At 38.4% G+C, this 16,799-nt stretch overlaps 1 long non-coding RNA gene and 1 pseudogene across 1 annotated transcript; one reads left to right on the top strand and one right to left on the bottom strand.

The window, feature by feature from the left end:
* Positions 1-2,522: 2,522 nt before the first annotated feature.
* On the top strand, positions 2,523-6,243 carry LOC113679390 (uncharacterized). The gene is made up of 3 exons (XR_016179691.1): positions 2,523-3,721; positions 4,082-4,162; positions 5,618-6,243. It is a non-coding gene; the product is annotated as an uncharacterized LOC113679390 (long non-coding RNA).
* Positions 6,244-12,269: 6,026 nt separating this feature from the next.
* Positions 12,270-13,576, bottom strand: LOC113666161 (uncharacterized; annotated as a pseudogene).
* Between the last annotated feature and the right edge of the window lie 3,223 nt (positions 13,577-16,799).

The following is a 16,799-nucleotide window of genomic DNA, read 5'->3' as shown; positions in this document are numbered from 1 at the left end:
AGTCTGAGTAAAGACTGCCTACTCCTTTCTCTTTGCAAAGTGAGACCTTGACTTTTAGGATGACCTTTAAGCATTCTTATGCCCACACCAGGATATTGTCCTTGAATTTTACGGACAACCTCATCAGGGGAATCATCACGGATATCACTGTATGTACTTGCGAATAAGCCACGTGTGCCCAAATGGGTGTATTCTAATTCGTTCTTTACCATTCAATACACGCAAATGCGTGTACTCTTTCACACGAATGCGATCGCTGGGGGAATTTGCATTTCACTCGAATTAATGATTTTATAGGCGATGAAAGTGGTGCAAAGTTGATCATTCAAATAATTCTAGCTAGAAAAAGCGCTCTTCGTTTTAATTAGTACAGGTGGATTTCGTTCATGCAACATGTCTGAAAACTTAAGAATTAGCTTTGAAGTTCATTATGAAACACTATTTTTTAATAAAGAATTGCGTGCAAGGAGCCGGAGGGCCATTTGACAAAGACCGTTCTTCTAAAATCCACTTTTTTTTTAGTAATGAGATGAATAAACCATTAACCGCCTGGAGAAAAAGCCAGAAGTAATAGGGATCTAGGATAAAGCAAACTCATAGTATAAGTCATTAAAATTCTCAAAATAAATCACATCAATAGCATCACGTTTACGGGAAGAAACCACTATGTACTGCTTAAATAGATATGTTCTCTCTTTTCGTAAGCGTCAATGCAGTTAGTATTATGAGAGTGAGTCTGCCAGTTGAGGTCTCTGATATTCTGTTTTCATAGAGACGCCGCGGGTATGTATAGGATGTTTTTCTTCCCTAAGCCGAAACTGCCGAGGAGGTATTATATAAAATTTCTCGCGTTTATGACTGCAAGTATGAATTTGGTGTATTGGGGGAAAAATCTCGATTTGATCAAAGTAGGCGCGCAATCTGGAATCAGTTCATTTTCTCAATAGGCGCGCAAGATGTTGCTGGGTAATCTTGGCGACACAAGGTCATTTTCACTTGTTCACAACCTGGAGCACAAACGCTTCGAATACTTAGAGCTCGTTGCTTTATTCCAAGGTGAGTTTTTTGCGTCGTATTGAATATATTGTACCACATTGATTTTTCCTATTGTTTTAATTCAAAAGTTATTCGGCTGTATTGGATTGTTTCCAAGAAAGCGGTACAAAACTCTATCCATCTATCTCTATTTATATCATTTACAAACTGAATTTATCATCAGCGTCGTTATGATCATCATCTTCATCATCCTCATTTTCAACATCGTCATCGAGTGAAAGACAAAACCATGCTGCGGATCATGCGGACAATGCGAGCTCTTTCTCTTAAACAGTTGAGGTCTGGTTTTTATGAACACACTCATGGGGAAACACAAGCTCAGTGGAGAGTATCCTGACGATTATAGAAAACTACAAAGTGAAGAGCGTCATAGGCCACGCAAGGCGTAAATCTGTTGAGTGCGCCACGCTTAGCGAAATGCAACAAGGACTCTCGACATGTTCTTCTGATCTCCCCTTTTGTCTATCTATTACAATCACCCTTACACAAAATTAATTTCGCTCTTCTCTTTTACCACTCCGACTCTAAAACATTTAGATCAAAGTCTAATCGAACACTCTCTTTGATTCTCTCCGACTACTTACCCTCAAGGACACACTTTTTTCTTCCATAGGCAATAGTAGGCATGCTGGCCAACTGACCTTTAAAGATTAAAAAATTGTTATCAGGACACTTACCCATGGCCAAGCACTATTACAAGAATCTCACAAATGAACAACATACTTTATAGTACTGTTGTTTCATGATGAGTACGATATCAAGGATTCCCCTATGTATTGTCTGCCTGTGGTAGATAGTAGCGGAAAATTTTTCCAAGAAATAGCAGGGAGATAACCGTCTATTGACCTCTTTTGAGACATTTTTGCATCATAACTATTAACTAAACGGAAGTTGCGTGGTATGGCACTAACGCATTCAGGTTTAGGTTAAAAGTGAAATAAGAGACGCGATGGTGAATGTCGACGATAAACAATAAAACAACTATTTGACGACTGAGAGAAGAGTGCACCCCATAAGCTCGGTAAATTTGTGGTGCCGTGACCAGGATCAGGGTTATTGTGGAGACAACAACGTAGGAATTTAGAAGATTTGAACTGACCGCGCGGCCGTAGCGGTGGAAAACAATATTTAGCGATCATGGAAGAGGGAGAACAAGTAGCAGATGCTATGGAGCGTTCACAGAGAAACATTGACAAAAAGATCACAAAGCTGGAATACTACACGGAGCCAGTTGACGAGCTAATTGAAAGTAACGACTATTTGGAGATGGAAATTGCCGTAAAACCAGGGAAGCAGATCGGCGATAAAATTACGGTCTTGTTCCACAGTTGGAAGGCATTAAGTTGGACTCTGGAGTTTCGCCTCGAGAAGTTCGGTAATGGAAGAAGGACAAGAAGAACATCTTCGCTCGTTTTATACAGGAAAGGGACAGAATTTTCGAAGTGCTTTCGGCGAAACAAAGACAAAAGAAGGACGAAATCGAGAGGAAGAATGGAAGGCTCACCGGGGGCGGGAGGAGCGCGTGACACGAGAAAGACAACAATAAGAGAAGGCATTCTGGGAGGAGGAGTTTCAAACTGAGTTGCGCGTAGCGGAACAGAAGTTGGAGATTGAAGTGGCAGCAAAAGGCGCGCACGCAAAAACTCCCTAAGTTAAAGACTACGCCTTTTGAGGGAAATCATCAGACTCGGTTCAATTCGAGAATTTGTTCGTCACGCAAGTTCACACTCGACCGATCTCAGACGAAGAGGAATTTGGCTGTTTGTTAGAGATGTTCGTTCCGAAGGTAAGAGAACAAATCTCCAACCTTAAGCCCGGGATCCTGTGGGGTATAAGACAGCATGGGAAAGATTGCAAGGAGAACACCCATATGGACGAAATAGTAAATTTGACTCCAATGAAAGGGAACAGTTACGTAAAAGTGTGAGAATTCTATGAACAGTTAAGCAAAAAGTTTGACGCTTCGCATACCTTGGAAGAGGCTGACATGTTAAAAGGATTCGTAATGACGACGTTGAAGAAACTACCTCAAGTCAAACCCGACCTTGTGAGAGTTGACGATAAATGGTAGGAATAGGGCATGAAAGAATTGATTGAAAGTCTGCAAAAATGACTCAAAAGAAACAAGACGGACGACGCCTCTCCCGCTGACAGGGGGAACACACGGACAAGAGAAAGGCACTGGTATTCAAAAGGAAAGAGGGAGAACGTGCGTGAACCTAGAGCTCCTTCCTGTCTTTTCTGTCGAGGCGGGCACTGCGGGGAATTCTGCAATGTTTACAACACCTCAGAGAAAAGACGTAATTTATTTCACGAAAATGGATTGTGTTACAACTGCAGGCATGAGGGTCATGGGGCAAACCACGGCCGAAGTCGCCCATGTTTCAAGTGCAAGTCGGGATACCACACAAGCCTTTACGACAAACCATCAGTAAATGGACCGACTCAGGTTAATTAAGGCCTGGGTCAAAAATGATTATCGCCTTCAGTGCCCCCCAGCAAGGTTCGCGGAATTCGCGTGGACTGCGCGAGTAACCATAGTTACTTGGAATCAAGATCGCGTAGTTCGTGAACGGCATCCGCCATTTTGAAGTGCCGGCTTTGCATTGGTTTTTCCCATCTTCGCTGGTGAATCCGACAATCTAGAGGAAGACATCAAAAGAAGGTAATAACATTTTCTTTGCTATCTTCATTTCCTCAAAAAATGGCATGATATCGCTATCTTAAAGCCAAAGAGAACCCTTTTGAACCTACGAAGACTTTTAAACACCGCTCTCAACATGTTCATTGATTTCACTGCAAATACAATGCAACATGAATTTATAATATAGCGCTCATTTCTAGAGCTCAATAGCGTTTTACAATGTTTGTAACTTTTGCATAGAAAAAAGTACTATGTTTTGTAACAAATACATAGAAAAAAGTTTCATTGTGGATATACCATTCAATTTTGAAATTAAATTTAGCTTGATAAATCCTCTATCACATCATGATGTGTAAACTTATGGTGTTTATCAAAATTTAGGCTTTTGAATGCTTTGGAAACAATTTCTCCAAGAAGTAGATGAATTTACTGACAAACGTAATCCCCCAAAGCAGTTGTTAGGTAAGTTTAATTGCTGACATGTAAGATGCAGATTGTCTTGTCATAAATTGTCCCTTGAAAACTAAGAGGAAAAAAGCTGTACTAATGTGTGTTAGTTTATTCCGAGGTCCCCTAATGAATTGCTATAAATATATAATAATAAAATTTTTAATTACTCACACAGAAAACCAGCCAGCCCTTGCAGATTCCAAAGGGAATCTACTTGATTAAAACCAGTTTTATTTACTGTTATCCCTATTTGTTTTCTTAAAGAGGTCCTTCCAGTTATTCCACACAACTAATTTATTACAAGCATGTTAATGGTGTTATTTATGAGGCATTTTTTTGGTTTTTAAATCATGTTATATCAGTTTTAATTATAGTCAACAGTTTGGTTTTTAAGTTTTGACCGGTAATAATTGCAACAATCATTGTCAATGATGGACTTGTAATTGATATATGTGTCTATTTGAATGTAAATACTCTTCACTACACCAGTGGAGTATCTTTTAATTCAAATGCATCACAAAAGTTCTGATACATGCATATGATTCTGACCATAGCCTTCTCTCTTTGTTGATAAGACATGATTAATTACCAGTGCTTACTGTTGCCCCAAGTGGGGCACTGTTTTTTTTTTTGTGATAAGAGCAAACACAAACTGGTATAAGATGTGTCATCTTCTCAGCCCTACTCATAAAAGATGTGCCATCTTAAGAGCAGGATAGGTTGCCCTTGTTACAAAGTCAGAAAGGAAAACTTTAAAATTGTATTTCTTGCTTTTTTTGTTGCTCTTCCAAGTCAATATTCCTGTTAGAAGGCTATGGTGGCCTAACTGGTTAAAACTCTGGTTTATAATTTTAAGTTTGATCTGCCAGTTGCTTGCCTAAATTCAATTTCATAGATCAATAATTGGCAGGAATTGGGAAATAAATTGGTACATGTATGTTATCTAGCAGCGATGTAAAATTATAGACATGAGTATGACCTATGAAGTAATTTGTACCTGATGGACCCTAGAGCACCTTATCTGTGCATTATTAAAAATGTCCCTCTAACATTCATTCACAATTTGTAAAGCAGAAGTACAAAATTAGTTTAGACCAAGAGCACACATAAACTTGCTAAAGACATGCACATACATAATTTGTAATTTTAACCTTGCAAAGCCCAATAAAAAGACTCCTGCCGTGACATGGCTAGGGTCACTTTACCTGATTAGAGTGTCAATTATTACTTTCTTAAGCAGAGGTTTCATTAAGATTTTGAGGTGATGGGAAATGTACAAGGAAGCAGGCAAAATATGTTTTGATTCTGATTTATGTCAGTCACAACATGCAGGAAAAATTATGTTCCCAGCCAGTCAATCTGCCCAGTGTCAGGCCCGTGAAACCCCTGCTTAAGCTTATAGTATTCAGTGAGATATTATGGAAGCCAGTGTTGCCATAATGCCTGTTGTTGTTGGTCTTCTTACAGGGCTGGCATCCAAACATTCTTGAGCCATGGAAACCAAAAGTGGAATGTTTTGCTTAACACCTACTTTGAACAGAATTTTACCAAGGGAAAAAATATCACTGGCTTCATTAATTCTTTGCAGGAGGAAAGGAGCTGTCACATGCTTTTCCAAAATCGATGATGTAGCCATGTTTGTTACTCAAAAGAAAGTTATTAGCCTTCAAATCACGGTGAAGAAAGCCTTTTGTGTGAATATGTGAAAAAGCTTCTGTCAAATCATGTGAAATAATTAACCAGTCTGTTGCGGCAAACGAACATCAAGGCTCGATGAAATACCAAGAAAATCGTGACCGGAGAAAAATGCCAACCAAATCCAGGGAATATATTACAGGGACATAACTTTAATCAATCTCGTAAACTGTAAACGAATTAAAAAAGGGACTTATATAATAGATTGTATTCAATTAAACACGTGGCGAGTTAACAGCGTAAATGAATCTAACATAATAAAGGAACTAATAAATGAACCAAATGCTACGGCAAACACAAAATATATATACAAATAAAGACGAAAGAGCTTGCTCGAAACGAGATAAACAACAAAAAAGGCGAAAACAACTTACATATCAGTCCCCTATACGTGGCTTGAAATCACACTTTATAAATTAACTTTGGATGAACAGGCGATTAATGAAAGCGGGAGAGAAAAACTATTTAAAGGAATCAAATGGCACAAAGGCCAACTGTAACGCAAATGTCACGCAAGTTCGAAAGTCACGCATTTACACAGTCATTTGATATGAGTGAGCTTTGCACATTCTGTATTGTTGCACTGTTTTTCTGACAAGACGATAGTTTGCTTATTGTTACAGATGTATTGTCTCCCCTTTAAACTCCATTATTAAGGAAATGGGCTGCTTTTGAAGCTGCACACCTATTATGGTTGGGATATTTTTATGTGCGAGTGCCTGCATAATGTGAGCCTCCTTCATTATCTCTGTGGTGTCCTGCATGAGAGACTGTTTTTCCACAACCTTTATATCAAATCGTGTGTACTGTCTCAGAAGGCATCGACCATTGGATCCTTCTCCCAGTATTATATTCTCTCCATTGGTTGGAAGAAGTTCAGTATGATTGATCAAGTTTACAGTGGATTATTTGGTACTTGCATTCCTTTTAAAAAACTGGAAAATGAAGGCAAATATTTTATAGAGAGTGGGCTTAAATAAATGCTAGATTGCAACACAAGTAAAGGTGAAGATTGTTGATCTCATTGTTTGGCATGTAAATTACTGCAAAGTAACTAGAAACATTACTCCTCCTCCAGATGGACTAGACATTAGCATTGGATTTTATTTTTTTCTTGGCGTGCTCTCCCTCGACGCTGCCGCTTTTTCTCAATTGCGTCTTTCTTTTTTTGGAGCTGAAGTTCCTTCACTTTTGTTTGTGCTTCAGCAAAGCTTGTTTTAAATATTTTCTCAAAGTGGCCATTCACTTTTGAATAAATGTGTTTTACAGCAGTTTTAATGGCTTTTTGCGTTGGTTTCACTTTACTTTGTGTCTTCACCCCACTTTCAATAAGGGCCTTTTTTAAAAGTTTTCGGGTTTTGAAAGTTTATCCACTAGGGAAAAAATTATGGATGGCATAATAGTGCACTTGACAACCTCCACAATTTGACAGTGTGTGCTGTTTCTTCTGCGCTGTATTAAGAGCTTTCCAGTTTACCCATGAAAACGTGTCTTGGTACTGGGCCCTGGCTTTTGAGTTCATCTTTCGAAAAGAGCTGTAAATTGCTTTGGATTTCTTGACGTAGGTGGAACGTTCCACCGCAAAGACTTCCTGACTGTTACCCTCGAACGCTGCAAGATAGTTCTTCCACTTTTCACTAGGGTTAGTTTCAACCGAAGCACTTCCAACCTTACGAAAGCTCTCCTTTACAGCAACTCTTGCAAATCCACAATTAAAAATGACAGACATTTTCGTTTCACACGAATACACTTAGCTCGTTATCGAGTAGAAGAGTTGAAGAGTTTCAAGGAAACAGTGCGATAACTTTCAAGTTTTGCGCCAAAATTAATTCAGTCTCGTTGTATGATACTAATTGGGATAAAATTACAAACGTTCTTTATTCTTACCGCCCAAATTTGCAATTGTGTTTTATTAGAACTGTCAAAGGCGATCGACCTCAGAAAACGAGAAAAAGAAATAAATATCATCAAAAGTGTACAAAGTTTGCCTGTATTACTTCTGAGATTGCTCCAATTAGTATTTGGTAGTCTATCAGCCGTTAAATTATTGCTTCTGAACACTCGCGTGACTCGCGTGTCAAAATGGCGGACACTAAGTTGAATTACGTGACTGCGAGTTTTCAAAATTCCCACCTCTTAAACAGTTTTAATTTGTCTTTTTTCCAAATAAATAGGAACCTGTTGATAGCGGTTGGAACCAGGTAAAGGCTAAGATGTTTTCGGGCGAAAACCCTGATAGAGGAAGCAGCTTCGCAGAGACAAAACTTGATTTAATCTGCCTAGCACATCTCTCTTTTTTTTGGCAGCCATTCCAAGTGGGAAAACAATGAGAAACGTCTCAGATATTCATAGCGATAACTGCATTTTGATTTGCCTTGTGTTTAGTGGTGGGAATTTGCTCAAGAAAGCAACCGACGAATTTGGCGCCTAAATTAACTGTTTTTGGCTGTTGAGAGTATCATATTACGCTGCCACAATTCAGTCCGAGAGAGATGGCAGTGATACACATTTCTGCCAAGTATGAGAAAAATCTCTCGCAAAATAGCTAAGTTATTCTAAATTTTATGAAAATATGGGTTAAAGACAGGGTGACCCAGGCCTTAATTAACCTGAGGAGTTACAGCATGGTGTTCTCTGTTGAAGGCCTAAATGTAATAACTGTCCTAAATGTAATAAAGTCCTAAATGTAATAACATTTGGTCCTAAATGTAATAAAGTCCTAAATGTAATAACATTTAGTCCTAAATGTAATAACATTTAGTCCTAAATGTAATAACATTTAGTCCTAAATGTAATAAGCCTCTAATGCAATCGTTTAACTCCTTCAGTGCATTGTTGTTATGGCGGACATCCACCTTGAGATGTTAAAGTGGCAGCTGTTGCACCAAAAAACCGCTGACCAGTATACATATCACACTACGGGCTCGCTGATATCAATGGGCGTCCTTTTACTTGCTGGACATAAGAAATATCAGCAGTCGAAGTATGGTCCTTTGAGCGGTTTATTGATCGAGTTGGAAAAAATTATTTCCAGCCTAAAGTAGGCTTGTGCTTGGCTGGAAGCTCAATAGGATGGAATCGATTGGTACGTAATCATTAGGACTTTTTGGAAAAGAAATTTACTACAATTGATGATGAACTAGCATGTTATTGTTGATGTTATCGTTCGTGTTAAAGTCCTAAGTACTGATGCACCATTTTAGAGCAGTCTGAATGATTTCGCTGTGTCACATGTTAATCCAAAAGAAAAGTGTTATCATCAATAGTGTTACTGAAATTTTGCACATCTATGCTATTCAGTGTCAATTGATTTTAATGAAGCATTTGAGTTCGTTTTTAAGAATGACCACCTTGATTTATTCAATTTTGAACCTGGGATATTGTATTTGTAGCCCTCTATGGCTTTACTCCACCTCAGTAATCAGTTCATGTACCATATGACTATAAATGGAAACTGTTGAGCTTTCCTTTTTCATTCATCTATTTATCTATTCATTTTCTCCCCTCACGGAGGGAGAAGAGATGAAGTCAAAAAATGAAATGTAGACTTGAGATCAACTGTAAAATATATGTTTTCCCAATATTTCGGTTCGGGAACTGATGAACCTGTCATAAGGGGCTAAAGGAAAAAAATGAATGGTTTATCAGACCATCAACTGACCATCATGCGTTGAATGTTGTAGCTCAATGCTCTTGCGTGGAAAAAAGGCAACAGGTCGAGACCTGTGATCGTGAAATGGAATAATATATGATCGGTCAGTAGATATCTTGCTCTGTAAGTCACTTTATCATATAGCTAGCAGCGCGTGCGAGCAAGATGAAGTGAATCCTGTGTTCTGACTGGCTACCTGAGCGGGCATGATGGGCCTACCCTCACCCGCTTTGGATTCCCCGTATTGACCCCACGCAAGAAAACTTACAAAGTTCGTAACTTTTGGACAATATCGGCATATACATAGAAGAAAAATAAACGACCCTCTTGGGTTTATTGTGTTGCAAACACAGTTGGCTTTCACTATCGGTTCTCGAAATAAACAAGCCATTCTTGATTCTTATCAAAGCGAGATCTTTTTCTATACAATGAATCCTTTAATGATTAAGCCAAGAGAATACAAACTCTCTTGACCAAGCTTGTTCGGTCAAGATGACTGGATGTTAGCCTCGTTCTTTTTTTACCTTTTTTACGGACCGAGACTTCGTCTCAGTCCATAAAAACGCAAAAAAAAAAAACAAAACAAAACAAAAAAAAAAAGAACTCGCCCAATATCCAGCCATTTTGACCTCACGCTTGGTCAATAACACTTATGAACATGTTTTATGCAGACCCATACAAATCTGGTAAGGAAAGACAGTACAAAAAATGCACTTACGAGCCCGGAATTTGTCTAACGTATAGGTCAGTGGACTTCCTTTTCCTTGTAATTTGGTTCATGAAGTGTTAACTTCAGCACTGATCACACAAGTATATCGTCAAAATCTGTTACACTTAATTGAGAGTCTGAGCCCATGATATAAAGAGAGCTATTGATCAGCGTTGTCATTGCTTTTGCGTCCGTCAATTTGATGCCAAAAGCACATCAGTATAAGGTTTTGTAGCCAATGCTTCTCAACCTACGTCTTTAGCAAATAAAGAGACCCTGATTAATATCAGCGAGCCCGCAATATGCCATGAATACAGGTCAGAGGATTCTTTGGTGCAACAGCTGTCACTTTAACATTTCAATGTTAGCACAGTTAAACGATTGCATTGGAGGCTTATTACATTTAGGACCTAACGTTATTACATTTAGGGCTTTATTACATTTAGGACCAAATGTTATTACATTTAGGAGTTTATTACATCTAGGACAGTTATTACATTTAGGACTTCAACATTCTCCTCATACACCCCTGACTCTGAAGAAAAATCCTTGCCTGCCATCATTCTGCTGAGGGTTCAAGACGTAACATTATGGGCATATCTGGACATAGGCTCTGATAGGAGTTTTTATATCCAAAGACGCAATTAAGAAGTTGACTCTGAAGCCTTCACGCCATGAAACGCGCCAAACCGTTGCCCTAAACGGCGTTCGAAAACATTTCATGCCCATATTCAAAGTTAGACTTCATTCCCTGGACGACACGACAAGTGAGCAGATAGAAATCACTGCGAGTGAGTTGGCGGATTTCACAACCGTAAGAAGGCCGATTATCGGGGAGTTGAAATCAAGGTACGAACACGCCCGAGACAAGCTATTCAAACGAAGAATGAAGAGTACTCAATACAAGTGATACTGGGTGATCACAACTACAACTACAAGATATGAACCATGCAAACATTCAAGGGACGCTCGGAAGATCCCATCGTGGAAGGAACGACTTTCGGATGGGTAATACATGGAGGAGCAGAGTACGCTGACAAAAAGTGTATGTTTATCAGTAGATAACGACTGCAAGAAATTACGCCGTTAGTTACTGGCGTAAAATCTTACATATATTCATCACCGACTGCAAGAAATTACGCCGTAAGTTACCATCTTTAAAAATGACTCCGTCTTCAACACTTTTGTCGTTAATGTACGTATGAAGTTTTAAGCCTAGTGAAGGCGTAAATCACTATCCCTTGTCAGCTTTTGTGCGGCCAATTTTCCGGATTAAATCTTTTGGTCTCCCGAAGTATTTGTTCTACACTAGAGGAGGGGTACAGGGGGGCGAGCGCCCGGAAAAACAGGGGACTGGAGACAGCAGAAAGCTTATTCTCGTGGCGGCACTTAGAAATGAGTTCTGTTCTTTTGTCTAATAAAGACGGTTTCTTAGCTCTAACTAAATAAAGTTTTTCTGTGAGGCACAAGTGGCACCGTTTGCTTTTGTTGCTGTAGTGCCGCCACGAGAATAAGTTTTACTCAGCAAATTTCACAAGCCGCCAACAATAGCTCTATAGAATCTTTATTTCACACGTAGATCAGATCATCACACTGGTGAATTAATTAGCTACTCATCTAATTTGTATATAAGGAGGTATGTTCTTCATTGAATAAAGTTCTGTCTGACGAGCGCTTAGGCGTGAAACTTAGAGTAACAGAGAATCAATGCGTCCTCTTTGATTCTTTCACTTATATATATATATATATATATATATATATATATATATATATATATATAATTTGCACAATGGAGAATGTGCTTCCGTTTTCAACGCTTTATTAAAGACCCGACGCGTTTCGGCATTTGCCTTCCTCAGGGGCCTTAACATGCAATTGTTACAGAGTCGTGATTGGTTAATTGTGTGACGTAGTACAGTGCATGTTGCTTAATTAAATGCTGAGTAAAATCTCTCATAAACAATTAGTGTTTCTAATTGGTAAACAGTTTTAAAACCTTTCTAATGTATGTTATAAACAATTTATGTACCTATAAACTTTATAAAGGTTTTCGCGTAAAAGCTTTATCCAGTTCTTTTGTTTAGTCCATATGGCTGAAAGGAGTTTAATGTTCTTTGCCAAAAAATCTCTCTTTCCCTAAGAACTTCTTTCTTTTTGTCAGTCTCTAAATGATCTTTTCGGATTTGCTCTATAATGGTTATGGTAACATTATTGTTAAAGTCGTGAGTTCGTTTGTTATGTAAAAAGTGTTCCGTGAGTTCGCAGCTACTCACTCCCTTTTTAATATGGTTTCTGTGATTGTTTAACCGTAGGTTAAATGCAGTTTCGCTTTTACCAATGTATTGAAGTTTGCAAATGTTGCACTCGATTATGTAAATGATCCATGACGATTGGCAGTCCACTGTATGAAATATGGTATAGGTCTTGTTGTTATTGGGACTGGTGAAAGTTTTGGTCTGGTTGATCTTTTTACACCAACTACACTTCGTTCTTTCACATGCTCTACATCCCTTTGGTATCAAATTCTGAGGTGTTTCATTTACAAATCTTGAACGAACAAGTCTGTCTCGTAGACTTTTCGGTCGTCGGTAAGCTACTAAAGGTGGCTTGTTGAAGATGAGTGATAATCTTTCTTTTGATTTGAGAAAGTTCCAATTTCGTTTAGCAATTTCTGCAATAAATGTGGTATGGGGGTTGAATGTAGTAACCAGAGGAATTCGATCTGTTGGTTCACGTTCTTTGGTCTGTAAACATTCCTCTTGAGTCAATGTTAGCACTTTCTGCATTTCGTGGAGAACTTTGCGTTGTGCATAACCACACGCTACAAAGAAATCCGAATATTCCAGGATTCGTTTCTTCAATGTGTCTGTTGAAGAGCATATTCGCCTCAACCTCAAGGCTTGACTGTATGGGATGCTCCGTTTCAGATGAGGTGGATGTGCTGATGTCCAATGGAGGTATGGATGAGTATCAGTTGGTTTCTGATAAACATCTGTACTGATGTTGCCTTGATCGTCCTTTAGAACGGTCGTATCAAGGAAATTCACTGAATGTGCAGAGATTTCGTGTGTAAACTTGATTGAGGGTGCTACACTGTTAAGGTAATTTATGAAATTAATCAGAGTCTTTATCACTTTTCCAGATAAGGAATATATCATCTATAAAGCGTACCCAGAGTATGATATGGTCCATCCACTCTGTTTGGTACACGAATCTTTCTTCAAGTCTACCCATGTATACGTTTGCAAAGTTGGGAGCGACTCTGGTTCCCATGGCTGTTCCTTTGATTTGGATGTAGTGTTCATTGCCAAAGGTAAAGTTGTTAAGCTTAAGAACCTTCTCGAGGAGACACGATAATGTCATCGGTGATGGCTTGTTCTGGTTCGTTTTGCCTAGCTCTTCCTCCACAATATATATATATATATATATATATATATATATATATATATGTATATATATATATATATATATGTATATACAGCATACAACAAAACCTTGCTTATAAGCCTTTCATGTATACAAGTCTGTGACAGGTTTTGACTATGCTTAACAACAGGAGAACTTATATCGAGGGTTTACAAGCATCAAAAAAGAGTGTTCAGAAAGAGCAGTTGTGAAGACTTGCATTAACACTATCCAAGTATATCTTTATCTATTGACGTGTTTGGACATTGATGCATCAAAATAAATCAAGAGTTATATTAATTAACCTTTACACCCTAACATTATCATGCATATTCTCCATACTATTCGTAATACATTTCCTAAGGTGCTGACAAGGAGAATTTGTTTGCCAATCAAAAGGTTCCTTCCCTGGTGTATGACCATTTCCTTTATTCTCATGACCTTAATGTGTGATTCAGGAACGATATTGTAGGGAGAAATTAGATACTATTCATTCTTAGGATTTAAAGGGTTAATTGACATATATTATTTGCTGTTAAGATGACCCTGATTCTAAGAATATTAATGATATTAATTACCAAATAGAAAAGCCTTGACTGTGCTCTGTTCTGTTGTAAAGCACGCAGGAAGCGGCTAGAGCACGAAAGAAATGTAGGGGGAAACACGAGACGTAGTCGAGTGTTTCTCCCCACTTCTTGAGTGCTCTAGCCGCTTCCTGCGTGCTTTACAACAGAACAGAGCACAGTCAAGGCTTCTCTATTTGTTTTATAATAAAGAATCCATTAAATTCCCCGAGCATTACTTTCAATTTTCAAAACAAGCTTTATTTCCAAAGCGAACAACAGTGTCGTCAGCATGCTCTATACTCTCATAAAGCACGCTAAAATAAGCCAATCAGAATCCCTGTTAGAATGATTCAAATAATCTGATTGGTTGTACAAGACTAAAGCTGTCAAAAGTGTCAAACCATCAAAGTTAAAAAACCATCAAAGTTCACCTTCTGCGATAGTTTACAAACTAAAATAGTTCGGTAGGTCGAATTTAACACTTTTGCCTGAAGTTTTTAAGTCTCTAATACAGAATCTTGAAGTGAAATGTTCAGTGAACTTCAGCCGAATTATGGCTCATAAAAACACGCGAGTTTTTTCATATGACAAGGTAGAAAACAAACTGTTCAAGGCGAGTGTTTTTTGAATGAACGACAGCCGAATTCACCGGAACATGAAGATCGCTCGGGATGAAAGCGTCGCAAAACTCGGCTGCAATGAAAGATGTGACTTTCCACTCAACGCATCGGAAAGGATATCAGAGCAAGCTCTTATTTTTTCACTCGAAGGGCGGCCGATGTAGTTTCTGAGGTTTGCTGTGATGACCGGAGATCGCCATGATGAGCGAGCCGCGATGGACTTCAGCATGATCATATTCGCTCAGACACCGTCATGATTAGAATGAATTTTAACAGTTATGCCAGTTTGGTTATATTTTTCATCATTTCTGTTTTGTTCTGTTTTGTTTTCGAACACTGAACTTTATATACTATATGAGTGTTAGCTGTGTTTGATTTTTATTTCCGTACGTAAGCTTGCAATCTAACTGAGCGTGAATCAATCTTTAAAACCTCGAATGTCTATTTTGTTTTTCCTTTGAGGATTTTCGTATCTGCTCACGTTTTAATAACGTAAATTACGGCGCCTGGTATGTTTACAAACCTTTGTTTGATTCTTCTGTTGCTACTTGTCGGCTCGCTTCAGTTCCGAAATTTCACTTTCAATTATCGGAAAAAAGCTAAAAAGAAGTCCCGGTGCATCTGTGATGTTTGTCATCAAATTTTCTATCCATCATTTGCATCATGTAGTCATGTTAACCCTTTAACTCCCAAGATCTGATTGTTAATTCTCCTCTCTATAGGGCGTGAAATCAATTTTTTTCTGATGGCCATTTGGCTCCTAAATTTTTCAAAGACAAACAGAACTTTTTTTACGCTGTCAGCATTTAAATAGACCCTCCAAAATTAAGTTCACCAAAATCCAAGATGGTGTCTAGTCATCGATCGAGATGCATGTACTGCGTTTTGGAAACAAACTTAACGAGGAAGTTTGCCGCGGATTTATCTTTGCAAATCTTTTTAATTTACTATGTCTCTAGGTAAGGTCATGATGAAGTATTCTAGTTGCCAGTTTGGTGACTAATTTTCAGGATTTGGTCGCCAAAGTGAAAAATTTAGTCACATTGGCGTCTGTATTAGGCGCAATTTCACGCCCTGCAGTCTAGCTGCTACACATTTTCTTTACTCTAAAAATTCTGTAAAAGCTTTGAAGTATAACAGAGTCAGAATCCGCCGGATTAAACTGACTCAACTGCAATGCATCCATCACCTTCTAATGACTACCTAGAACTCGCTTTGAAATCTAACACTTCGAATTTATACTGGAAAATACAGATTCAGTATAATGTCTTGAGGTTTGCTGCTCGTAAGGTCCATTTTGTTTGGCACACTGTATATGCAAGGCTTACCACTCGCTGAATATCATAATAAAGGCGACAAAAGATCGAAGATATTTAATGCAGTTCTAAGGTCATCTCATGGTCGATGGAGACAATCACATAACAAATTTTATTGGTTTTTCAAAACGTCCGTTGTTGCGTTATCTGAAATTCTAGAGGATTTAGAAAATAAACCAGAAAAGAGTATGATGCAAATGCTTTGTTAAATACTCTGTTCATTTGTTCAGCTCCCTTTTGAGATTCAAAACTCCTTGACAGTGCCTACCGGCCGAATTGGGTAACGTCGGCGTATCTGATGAAAGTTGTTTACTTTGTATCCTTATAAAACCTTTCTTGAAACTTCCGAGGTTTAACCAAATCAAATGTCAATGGCCGACTATGCTATTTTTGTCAAACAAGGTCAAGTTAAACACATTTTTTAAAATTTTTAACGGGAAAATTAACTTCGCCTTTTAATAGAGCCATCTCTACGGCACTAAGGTATTTTGGTCGTTCATTGTCTAGTAAAACTTATTTTTTGCAGCTATCCGTGAGCCAGATCTGTGCTTCAGTGCAGCTCCTCTGTTGAGAAGCCCGCCAAAATCGACAACCCATCCCTTACTCCGTAGATGGGCAAGGAATTGTTATTACACCGATTCAGACTCTACAACACGCGTGATTTCAACATCCGATACGCAATTGAG

This window comes from Pocillopora damicornis, chromosome 9, assembly GCF_964200805.1.
Source record: "Pocillopora damicornis chromosome 9, jaPocDami1.2, whole genome shotgun sequence".
Lineage (NCBI taxonomy): Eukaryota > Metazoa > Cnidaria > Anthozoa > Scleractinia > Pocilloporidae > Pocillopora > Pocillopora damicornis.
The sequence above is the reverse complement of the archived record's forward strand: the minus strand, read 5'-3'. Positions and strand labels throughout refer to the sequence as shown.